Below are 12571 nucleotides of genomic sequence, written 5' to 3' on the forward strand. Positions count from 1 at the left end.
AGCAGGCACAGCACTTGCTGGACACCTAGCAGGCAGGGGACTGGGGAGTATACATCATATGAAAGAATGATTGCAGGAGGGAGTGCACAAACTCTTAGCCCCCTTCCTGGCTGTGTGATGTTATAGTCACTGGTCTTGGAAGAAGAAGGAGGGGTCTTAGGTGAGGCATGACGCCTCCAGCTTTGTTCTTTTTGCTCAAGATTGCTTTAGATACTCTGGGTCTTGTGGTTCCATACACATTTTAGGAGGGTTTGTTTTAGTTCTGTGGGGAAAAATGTCATTGAAATGTTTGGAAAGATTACATTGAACCTACACATTGCTTCGGGTAGTGTGGACATTTTAACATTAATTCTTTCAATCCACAAGCACGAACTGTCTTTCGTTTGTGTGTTCTTCAACTCCTTTCATCAGTATCTTACAGTTTTCAAGGTCTCCGGCAGTTTAAATTGTAGTAAGACTTTTGGGACACCCTCTATTTATTATAAAGAGGTGCTGCTTGATCTGTTTTGGTGGAGACCCGCTCATCCACACTTTGCAGCCCCCCCTTGAAGAGAGCAGCCAATTGAAAATGTCCAGTCATGAAAGGATGGAAGATGGTGTGAAGGCCAGTGCCGAAGCCAGCTGGCCCCAGCCTGCTCCCAGAGCTAAGAGAGAGGCTCCAGTCTTTACCAAAGCGAGTCGTTGGGCCGCTCGGGGCCAGGGTGGCCTTATCTGTTAAGTGTGCGCAGGGGTCACTGTTTTCCTGGGACGCGCGGGTACCAGGCAGAAGCACGCCCAGGAGGACCTAATCCAAACTGCCGGACCTTTATCCAGAGCCCGGCCTCCCCTTCGCCCCTCCCAGTTACGCGGCGCCGGCCGGGAGAGGGGGTGGGGCAGGAGAGCGCGGGGGGAAGGGGCGGTGGGAGTAACAGGTGGCCTCCGTGCCCTTCGCTGACTCGCGTGAGGACGCCGGCCGCCCTCCGGAGTGCGCGAGGGGTAGGGGGCAGCGTGCCCGCAGCGTTCCAGGCCGGCTGGACCCGCGTCCCTGGCTCTGTCCTCCGGGCGCACTCAAAGCCCCGGTGCCGTTTGCACTTGGCCTCGGTCTCGGGCTGGGGCGCCAGGCGGGGCAGCGACAGGACCTTTCCGGACCTTTCCTGGGGGAAGCCCCGCTCTCCCCGCCCCTAGCATCCGCCCGGGGGCCGGGCAGGCGGGCGGGCGGGCGGAGCCCCAGCGGAGGCCGGGAGCCCGGGCAGGGAGAAGCCCCTCTTGCTGCGCCAACACTGTGGCCGGAAGCTCCGCTCGCCCCTGGGTAAGAGGCCATCTCGGGCCGTGGGCCAGGGAGGGGACCAGGCGGGGACAGATCACTCCGGAGGCTGGTTGGTGGCCCCGCTCTGCCCACGCAGCCTGGACTGTGCGCGGACCGTCGCTTCACGCTCCTTCCCCACCCGCGACGCCCGCAGCTCTTGCTGCCCTTGTCTGGAACTTGGCTGTGGGGACTCGTGCTTCCTTCCCGGAGTGTCGGGTTTCGGGGGCGCGGTGACGCCAACCTGCGAGCGGCGGTTGGAAACCCAAGGATCTGTGGTCTTGGTGTGTGGGAATTTCTTGGCGGCTTGGTATGCGGGAATTGGTGACACTTGTTGAATATGTCCCTTAGCGCCGTCGCGGCACACAGTGCCCAGTCTCAGGGATCCGAGGTTGACATCAGCCCGCCCCGGAGGCACACTTGTCCACCGACGCCGAGCGTCTGACTGAGGCGGACACTCAAAGAATCAGCTTCGGCTGGAACGAGATAGCATTTAGGTCAAGTGCTGAACGGGAATTGGTGGAAAGGAGAGAATCCTCTGGCGGAATTGGGGCTCTTACCGTTTGCTCTTCATCTCTCGGTTAAATATGAAAACCCCAGCCTCGCTTCTTGTCCAAAGACGCAGTGAGAAGAGCTTCTGCACCTGCCTGGGCTTCTTTGCTGTAATGCGGGGTTCTGACCCGTTTCTGTACCGTGTAGCCCTTCGGCAGGCCGTTCTGGGGAGAGTAAGGATGCCTTCCCCAAACAATAGTTTTAAAGCTATAAAATAAAAGTATTGTAAAGGGAACTATTTCCAAAGCACTTATCAAATATTAAAAGAATCTATAATGTAGTAATATATGTGCTTTAAAGAAAACCTAATGCGTTAAAGATCAGCAGCAGATCTAGCTACCATAATTTTGGAATAGTAATGAGCATAAACAATATTTCAAGATATAGGCAACACCTGTGATATAAGAAAACACCTGTGGTTTTGTTTTTTTAATTAATTAATTTATTTGACATACAGAGATCACAAGTAGGCAGAGAGGCAGGCAGAGAGAGAGGAGGAAGCAGGCTCCCTGCTGAGCAGAGAGGCTATGCGATGTGGGGCTCTGGGATGTGGGGCTCGATCCCAGGACTCTGGGATCATGACCTGAGCTGAAGGCAGAGGCTTTAACCAGCCACCCAGGTGCCCCGGTTTTGTTTTTGTTTTTGTTTTTAAAGATTTTATTTATTTATTTTTGAGAGAGAGAGAGAGCACATAAGCCAGGTGGAGGGCTAGAGGGAGAAGCAGACTTCCCACTGAGCATGGACCCAGAGGCAGGGATCCATCTGGGGATGGTGACCTGAGCCAAAGGCTGAGGCTTACCTGATGGCACCACCCAGGTGCCCCACCACCTGTGATTTCCGTTGGCAATCATAGGTACCGCTGATATTGCTGTGGTTTTTTGCCTACATGTATAACTGAAGAAAATGTTAAATTTTTCCTAGAGATTAGTGAAAATAAAGATGTTATTTTTTCTTTTTTTTCCCATTCAAGTTCACAGGCCTCAGGTTAAGATCCTTGCAGAGTGCAAAGAGCACTCCCAGAGGTCAGGTGACATGGCTAGGTCTTGACACTTGCTTTGACTGGCAGCTTGACCTTGGCTTTTTTTTTTTTTTTTTTAAGATTTTATTTATTTATTTGACAGACAGAAATCACAAGTAGGCAGAGAGGCAGGCAGAGAGAGAGGGGAAGCAGGCTCCCCACTGAGCAGAGAGCCCGATGTGGGGCTCAATCCCAGGACCCTGGGATCATGACTTGAGCCAAAGGCAGAGGCTTTAACCCACTGAACCACCCAGGTGCCCCTTGACCTTGGCTTTTGAACTTCTTTCCGCCTTAGCTTTTTCATTGCATGGTGGAGATAATTGTGTCTTCCCATCTGTTTAAGTACTTAGCACCACACCTGGCACAGAGATGTGAAATAAATACCATTTATTAGTCCCTTACGCTTATGGCCATCATGGTTGGTATGCCCAGCCCTGGTATATGGAAGGTACTCAGTAAACATTTATTGAATGAATAAGCAGGTTGGGGAGGGTTGCTTATGATTACATCTAAAAAACTGAAAATTCATTGAGGAGACAGCTGGTGGTTTGAGATATGACTATTTAAAATTTGGGTGGCTTTTTTTTTTTTTTTTTTTCAGGCTAAACAAATATATAAACACATCTGGAGCTGAGTGCTTGGGATGTCAGTCAGGGCTGATAGATCGTGTGAGTGGGTCTGTGCAGCTGGTGTTCTGCCCAAGAAAATGATTTTGAATGTTGTTGGGAAACCCACATTCCTCTGCAGAACAGTTCTTTTGCATCTTTACTGTGTCTAAGCTTGTTAATCCGTATGTTGTAACACAGGAAATGTCTAATAGGAAATGGAGACAGACCCATGATGAGGCACTTCTGGGCATAGATACACATTTCTTTTTCCTCTTTTCTTCTTACCTTTCCCTGCCCTACCACCCACTACATAAGTCTGCCCCTGAAGACTTGGTAAATAGCAGTAGTGGTGGGAAGAATTTGCTAGAAGCTGCCCAGACTAGGCCTGAAGCCAACTAATTGCTTCTTTTTCTTGTCTTTTTTTTTTTTTTTTTAAGATCTTATTTATTTAAGAGAGAGCCCACGAGCAGGGGAAGGGTGGAGGGAAAAGATAAGCAGATTCCTAATGCAGTGGGGAGCCCGAGGTGGGGGGCTCCATCCCAGGACCCCAAGATCATGACCTGAGCCAAAGTCTCAAAGCTTAATCGACCGAGCCACCCCGCTGCTTCCTAAATAGTTGCTTCTTAATTCCCAGCCTTTAAAGTCTATGTAATCCAGTAAATGTGGATGGTAACAGGAAGAAGAAAAGTCAGTCTAGCCAGCCAGCCTTGAGGTTTACTTGTAAAAGTGCTAAATTGGGGGCTGGAAGATTGGGAGAGAACTTTGAAAGGAATAGGAAATTTAGAACACACTGGGGCTAACTCTGGTGTTATGGACTGAATGTGTCTGCTCAAAATTCCTATGTTGAAGCCCTAACCCCCAGGGCCTTGGCATATGACAGTATTTGGAGATAGAGCCCTTAAAAAAGAAATTAAGATTAAATGAGATCATAGGGTGGGACCTAATCCAATATGACTGATGTTCTTACAAAAGGAAGAGATACCAGGGGCTAGCCTGGTTATACCTTTGGGATTCTGTGCTGCAGTAATTCACAGCTGGGATCAATCTCAGGAGTTAGGAGAATAAGTATTCCCATTTGAGTCCTGCTTGTGAACCTCCCTTTCCCTTCCCCCCCTTCATTTGGAAGATCACAGTGTTTCGAAAAGGAAGAGACTTTTGGAGACTCCAAGTCCAATCCTTTATCCAGTGCTGGCACTGCCTGGAATGTGGACCCAGTCTTCTGACTCCCTGACTCCTGACACACCCTCAAACAGAGCTTCACCAGGATGGGGAACTGCGTCATTGGGTTAGACATAGGACAGACACCAGCTTATGCGACTTGGCACACCTGTTACCTAGCCTACCCCTCATTCTGTTCTAACCATTAAAGGATTTAGTTTGGCGTCTCTTCAGTCATGTTCAAACAACAGATATATAACTTGTAATTAAAGAGTCTTTTCTCATTGTGTTAAGACCTCACACACTGGATTCCAGGGACTAATATGCCTGATTAATTGGCCAGTCCTTGTTCATAATGAAATTCTACGCTTCAGAGCCTTCTTGTATGGGAGACTGAGCAGGAGGCCCAGCACTCCCGAGCCTGATGAGAGTAATTTTACTGTGACCATTTATCAGATTCAGCCTAAGCTGACCCTGCTGTGTGACTGGGAGCAAATTAATCCCACATCAGGCCTCCGTCTCCAGTGTGTCCTGTTCTACAGTCTGGGGATGGACACACACACACATAGGCATATGCAGACGTTGAAAGGAAGCCTGCAGTATACTTGACTAGAGGCCAACTGTGAATGATGGACTTGAAGGGGAGCTAAAGGGTGATTACTCCTAAACCAGAACACGTGCGGCCACATTCCCATTGGCTAACTCAAGCAGGGAAGCAAGGCATTCCCCCACCTGCCAACAGCTCAGTCAAAACCTCTAACTTTCCATTGAAGTAATCCAGTTGACAGACTTACTTCTTCCTTGTCTGAAGTCAGAGAGCAAGCATTTTCCTTTTGTAAGTATAATTTTTATTTTCTGCAAATATATGGCTTGAAATATATTGAAGTTGTCAATCCGTCATTATAAGGCTTTCTTGATTATAAAATGAGTATAGGCAAGGGAAACTGGTCGGAAATTCCTTAGCAGCCAAGGGGACTGCTGTTTTGTGGCCAACTCCTCACTGATGACTCTGTCAGTCACTCTTTAAAGACATTTCTTAACACTTTGTTCTTAAAGAGTTAGGGAACTAATGAGCCCCAGTGTGGCTCTGACCCCTGAGTCATGAGGGAGCAGTACATGATATTTGTTTCCTGGACGACTTTCTCTTGGTCCACAACCAGAGCATTTGCTGCACGGCTTAATACTTAATGTTAAAATATTTAAATATTTGATTTTTATAGCAACTCTGGAGAGTTTTGCTGTGCCTGCAGGCCTAAACGAAGATTGCTCCATTTTGTTTATTTGCTAGCAATATAGTAATCCAGTTCCCGAACACACAGGTGGTGACAGCGCTGCCATTACTCAAGGGGACGTGTGCCAAGAGGAAGGGCGAAGCTGACATTGGTCTTCACAGAGCACTGCTCCCTGCCCTTTTCGAGGTGTGGCTTCCTTCTCTCGCACCCTGCTTTGGACCTTGACTCTGTGCTGAGTAATCCAGCACTGTTACGTACAGCCTCTCTTCATTAGAGCCACCCGAGCAAGGTCGTCGCTCACATTCTTCCTCCTCGGTCCCCTATAGCCCAGGTGTCACACAAAGTCCGCTCAGCCTGTGTTTCGTATCTGCGCCTTCAGCTCTGTTCGCATTGTCTGTTCCCGGCCCTCGCTGGTGCCTGAGTTTCTGAAGCAGCCACTTAGTGAGGGCTTGTATTCCCGGTCTCTTCTAGTAAAACAGACAGATGGTACTATTTCGTGGCGGTCCCCATAGCATCTAGCCTGACGCTCGGCACAGAGCACACACTCGGAAATGCTGAACTCAACCAAATTGTTCCAGTTCATCCTCTGTGCTTCCTGCAGGGGATCTCTGGCGTTGAGAACTTCCAAGGGCTCTCACTGCCGTTTGAGGGGGGGCCATGAATTCAAATGCCAGCCAGGGCGGGGCGGGTGACTCAGAGGAGGAACCAAGACTGGGGGGAGCTGGGGTGAACTGGAACCGGTGACTGCTCAGCTCCAGGCGAGGGTCAGCACGTGAGAATGTGGGCCTGGTGCTATCAGGCCAAGACTCTGGAGTTTTGGGGGGAGGTTAGCTCCGGTCTGTGTTTGGCCTGCAGACTGTTGCTCTGTGACCTGTGACCCCTAGATGGGATTGCAGTCATCTGGGGTTAAGCTCCCAGCCTGAACTTCAGTGCCATATGCTTCTCCAATCTTATTTCTTCCCAGGGGACACCTATCAGCCGCAGGCTGCCCTCCTCCTGTCCACAGTTCCATAATGCTCGTTCTAGGTGGTTTTCCCTCGCCTGCCCGATTGCCCTGTTTACTGTTTCATATACTTCCTCTCTCCTCTGCTTCTTGGGTGTCAACTTTGACTTTTCCCCCGGGGTACCCTTCCCACCTCTCACTCAATTCATTCCCTTTCCTCCACCTCATTCTTATCTGAATCTTTATTTGCATTTCTAATATGAGTACCTGATCAGGCCCTTAATCACTCACACCTAGACCACTGCACTCGTCTCCAAAACTGACTTCGGGGACTGGTTTGATTCTCCCCCTATTTAAATTGCTCCCTGAGGGGCACCTGGGTGGTTTGTCAGTTAGGCATCCAACTCTTGATTTCCGCTCAGGTCGTGATCCCAGGGTTGTGGGACTGAGCCCTGCGGCAGTTTCTGCGATGAGCATGAGTCTGCTTGTCCCTCCCTACCCCCTCCCTCCCTCTGCTCCTCCCCCTGCTTGCACTCTCTCAAATAAATAAGTAAATAAATAAAATCTTAAAAAAAAAATTGCCCCCTGATACCAGGTTCATTTTCTCAAAACTATTCCCTCAATTCTGTTACTTCTTAAAGGTGATTTTTCGGGGACGCCTGGGTGGCTCAGTTGGTTAAGCAGCTGCCTTCGGCTCAGGTCATGATCCCAGCGTCCTGGGATCGAGTCCCACATCGGGCTCCTTGCTTGGCGGGGAGCCTGCTTCTCCCTCTGCCTCTGCCTGCCATTCTGTCTGCCTGTGCTCGCTTGCTCTCCTCTCTCTCTGACAAATAAATAAAATCTTAAAAAAAAAAAAAAAAAAAGGTGATTTTTCGGGGGAAAGCCTCAGTTCTCTAGTGTGACCCTTCAGAATTGGGCTATAATATTTCTTCCTTGTTTACTCTTCTACTCCTCTGAACAGCAGCCAAATCTGGTTGGTCTTCCATTGCCCAGACAGGTTCTGGGCCTTTCTGCCTTATCAGCCAGGGTCTCTGGGGAACAGTCGGCACATTCAAACATGTTATTAAGAAGGGTTTAATACAATAACTGTTTACAAAGGTGTGGGCAAGGTTAAGAGAAACCAGTGGGAGTGGTGAAGTGATTGTATTGATTCGAGGCCTGAAAAAGCAGAGGGTGTGATTACCAGAACCCTGAGAGGGGCACCTGGGTGGCTCAGTCGGTTCTCAGGCCGTGATCGCAGGGTCCTGGGGTTGAGCCCCACGTAGGGGGTTCCTGCTCAGTGGGGCATCTGCTTCTCCCTCTTCCCCTGCTCATGCTCGCTCTCTCCCTCTTTCTCAAATACATAAAATCTTTTTTTTTAAATTAATTTCTTTTCACCATAACAATTCATTGTTTATGCACCACACCCAGTGCTCCATGTCATACGTGCCCTCCATAATACCCACCACCTGGCTCCCCCAACCTCCCACCCCCCGCCCCTTCAAACCCCTCAGATTGTTTTTCAGGGTCCATAGTCTCTCATGGTTCATCTCCCCTTCCAATTCCCCCCAACTCCCTTCTCCTCTCCATCTCCCCTTCTCCTCTCCATCTCCCTATGTCCTCCATGTTATTTGTTATGCTCCACAAATAAGTGAGACCATATAATAACTGACTCTCTCTGCTTGACTTATTTCACTCAGCATAATCTCTTCCAGTCCCGTCCATGTTGATACAAAAGTTGCGTATTCATCCTTTCTGATGGAGGCATAGTACTCCATCCTTATCCATTTGTCCGTTGAAGGGCATCTTGGTTCTTTCCACAGTTTGGTGACCGTGGCCATGGCTGCTATGAACATTGGGGTACAGATGGCCCTTCTTTTCACTACATCTGTATCTTTGGGGTAAATACCCAGTAGTGCAATTGTAGGGTCATAGGATCTTAAAAAAAAAACAACAAAAAGCCCTGAGGAAAGAGCTGAGCTGCAGCTGAGGGCCTCCCCATAAGAATTAAGGCTTTTGGTGGAACAGGCCAGTTGATACCAACCTCCCAGGTAAGCTGTCAGGGCTCAGCGCAGGGCAGAGAAGGCTGGAGTGAGATGCGCTCTTTGATTTATTGATTTGTGCTCTTCCCTTCCCTAGCATGCCCACTTGTCAACTCCCGCCTGCTCCTGCTCAGATTCTGTCTGTTTCACCATGTTTTCATAGATTACTTTTTCATCAAAACTCCTAAGGTGTTCTGCCCCTTTTGACTACACTGCACTTTGTTCTGTCCCCAAAGGGTGAGGTGGGAATTGTGCACAGCATTCTCTTACTAGCTCAAGCAGGGAACCATCCTAGAACTTTGTGTTTTCCTCCACACTCGGTAGATTTTTTTGGAATGAATTAACTCCCATAAATCTGTTCATCGTTTAATTCATGTTTCAAAGCAAATATGACTGCTGTGGTCTGAGTGTTTGTGCTCCCTCCAAAATACATCTTTGATGTATGTATGCCCCAAAGGTGATGGTATTATTTGGTGGGATCTTTGGGAGGTGATGAAGTCACCGGCCTTCATGAATGGGATTATTGCCTATACGAATGAGGGTCCAGGGAGATCCAGAGCCAATTCTAACAGGTGAGGACACGGGGTGGGGGGGTGGGGTGGAGGGGTGGCGCGGGGGCGGGGGGGAAGGCCCTCACATTGATGAGGGAGCAGAAGGCTGGCTGAGGACAAAGCAAAAGTCTGACACCTCACAATCTCCCCCTCACCCCCACCACTCCTGGGTGGGACACATGTGACATTCTTTAGGAATCTCCCAACTATCTTGATGTTAATGGCTTGCTAAAAGGGAAAGACAACCTTGATCAACTCTGCAAGATCTCCATATACCGGTACCTTGTAGGCCCTCTTTAGCATATGAAAGTTCTGTTGAAACCTCCCTTTCCCTTACCTTCTCCCAAACGCAGGGTACATAGCCTGCCATCCCTCACAACCTGGGGCAGCAGCTCTTCCTGCCCAGGGGTCCTGTCCCCGTGCTTTAATAAACCACCATTTTGCACCAAAGATGTCTCAAGAATTCTTTCTTGGTCCTTGGCTCTGGATCTCATCCCACTGAACCTCACCTATGTTCTCGAACTTCATCAACATGACTATGCTGGTGCCTTGATCCTGGACTTCCCAGCCTCCAGAACTGTGAGGAATAAATTCCTGTTTATAGGCTACCGTGTTTATGGTATTTTCTAGTAGGCTAGATGGGCTTCGACAATTACTGAGATCCCTCATTGTGGCAGACACTGTGCTAGGTGCTGAGACTAACACAGTGAGCATGTCACATGGGGTCCTTGCACAGATAGAACTTACTTTCCAGGGGGAATGGAGTACATGGTGCTCCCTTGTCCCCTTTCCATGATTATACCCTCCCCTGAAATACCCTGATCTCAGCCATGGCCCAACGTCCAGTCTGGCTCACACTGCTCTAGTCCCTCTAGCTCAAGCCAATTCTATACATTGTGTTTACCTTCCTTGCCTTTCTTGGAACTTTCTTGTGGCCACTGAGTTATTTGCTGGCATTTTGATGCATCTCTTTTCCCAGAGAGATTGAAACCTCTTGGTGCTTTTGGACTCTGGTTCTAGACTCTGGTCATGTCTATCCCCACTGGACTGTTCTGGTCATCCCCTGGGATGGTCAGGATAGCGGGTAGTAGCAGGCAGAAAACCTCTGTAGTCTGCCAAGAGCATAGCACCAAACTTTCTGGCTGTCTCTGAAGGAACAGCTGCCCCAAAATGGGCTACCTTTATTTTCTACACTTCCACCGTCTCTGGGTTAGTGGAAGGAGTGTTAGGGTTGACTTTCAAAAATCTGGGTTTAGGGGTGGCTGGGTGACTCAGTGGGTTAAGCCACTGCCTTCTGCTTAGGTCATGATCTCAGGGTCCTGGGATGGAGCTCTCTGCTCAGCAGGGAGCCTGCTTCCCCCCACATCTCTGCCTGCTGCTCTGCCTGCTTGTGATCTGTCTCTATGTCAAATAAATAAAATCTTTTTTTAAAAATTGGGGTTTATATCCAAGCTATTAGATTTAACTAGAATGTACTTAACATCCCTGAACCTCAGTTTCAGCAACAGTAGATTGGAATAACAATACCTAACTAATGCGATTGTTGTGAAGCTTGAGTAAGGTGATGCATCGGTTTCGACTGCTGCTCTAACAGATTACCATGGATTTAGTGACTTAAAGGATACAGATTTCCGTTCCTACGGTACAGTAGTTCAGAAGTCCAGCATGCGTCTCACTAGAAAATCAAAGCACCAGTAGAGCCACGTTCTTTTCAGAAGCTCCAAGGGAAAATCTAGTTTTGTTTTTGTTTTTCCCTTTTTCTTTTCCAGCTTCTAGATGCTGCCCACATCTTTGGCTCATGGACACCTTCCTCCATCTTCATAGCCAGCGGCTTGATACCTCTCTCACCTTTCTTCCAGAGTCACGCCTGCCCTCTGACCACAGCTGGAAAAGGTTCTTCACTTTCGAGGATCCATCCCATTCATACGAGGGCCCACCTGAATTATGCAGGCTACTTTCCCCATCTCAAGGTCCTTAACTTAATCACACCAGCAAAGTCCCCTTAGCTTGCAATGTAACATACTCATAGGTTCCTAGGAGGAGGATGTCTTCCGGCAGGGGCATTATTCTGCCCGCCACACCGTTCATACTCTGGCTCCCATAGATTCCTTCTTATCCCATATACAAAAGATCTTCACTCCAAGGTCCCCAAAGAGGTCTCCTATCAGAGTATTGACTAAGGTACAAAATCAAATTTGAGTCTCATCAGCTCCAAAGTCTCTGTTTCATCTTCTGGATAACCTAAATTATGTATAAGTGAGGCCACAGTTGCTGTTGATCCCCTCCTCTCCCTTCCATCTCTCCCCTTTACCCCTCTCCTTCCCTCTTCCCCTCTCCTGGCGTGCTCTCTCTTTCAAATAAATAAATAAATCTTTAAAAAAGAAGTTTTGAAAAATGTTTAAATATTCAAACCATTGACCTGATTTTTGTTATGCTAAGGTGTTGTGCTAAGAACTTTTTTTTTTAATCTTACCCACTGATGATGTAAATGTCCACTTAAATTGTCTCCTAGCTTTTTTATGGCTTATTTTATTTTTTATTTTTTATTTTTTTTTAAGATTTTATTCATTTCATTTGACAGACAGAGATCACAAGTAGGCAGAGAAGAAGGCAGAGAGAGAGAGAGGAGGAAGCAGGCTCCCTGCCGAGCAGAGAGCCCGATGCGGGGCTCGATCCCAGGACCCTGGGATCATGACCTGAGCCGAAAGCAGAGGCTTTAACCCACTGAGCCACCCAGGCGCCCCTTTATGGCTTATTTTAAACACTCCAATATTCAAATTGGACCTTATAATATTTAAAAAAGAATTTCCCCTGAAATTTGCCTCACCTTATTCTTGGCCTACATTAGCATTTGTTGGCAAATCTGCTCTTCTTCCCTTAGCACCTAAAGCTAATAGATCGAGAATGGGAGCAGGAATGGGTTGGGGAAATTTCTGTCCATCCGCACAGGTCCTTGTGTGTAGCAGAGACTCAGTGAATACTGGTAGAAATAGTCTTAGCAGCATGTGGACTTAATGTAACTCTGTTCTTTCCATAAAGATACACTTACACATTTAGCACAGCTAAATATAATTTAATTTGCAGATCTTTTGTGCAGATTTTGGGTTGTGCACATTTAGCCACAATATGATTGTGACATGTTTAGCATAGGTATAAATATGCACATGTATTTATATCCTGTAGGAAACTCGTTCCTGAAACGCCTT

At 48.0% G+C, this 12571-nt stretch overlaps 1 protein-coding gene across 2 annotated transcripts in view; it reads left to right on the forward strand.

The window, feature by feature from the left end:
- The first annotated feature begins 892 nt into the window (after positions 1–892).
- Positions 893–12571, forward strand: part of SQOR (sulfide quinone oxidoreductase) — a 51598-nt gene continuing 39919 nt past the window's right edge. The window contains exon 1 of one of the 2 annotated variants that reach the window (XM_047737699.1): positions 893–1288. The gene's annotated coding sequence lies outside the window, so the exon portion shown is untranslated. Of the gene's footprint in view, positions 1289–1343; positions 1567–12571 lie in introns of those variants that run through there. The other variant, XM_047737700.1, reaches the window with a different exon arrangement.

Source organism: Lutra lutra, chromosome 7 (genome assembly GCF_902655055.1).
Source record: "Lutra lutra chromosome 7, mLutLut1.2, whole genome shotgun sequence".
Taxonomy (NCBI): Eukaryota; Metazoa; Chordata; class Mammalia; order Carnivora; family Mustelidae; genus Lutra; species Lutra lutra.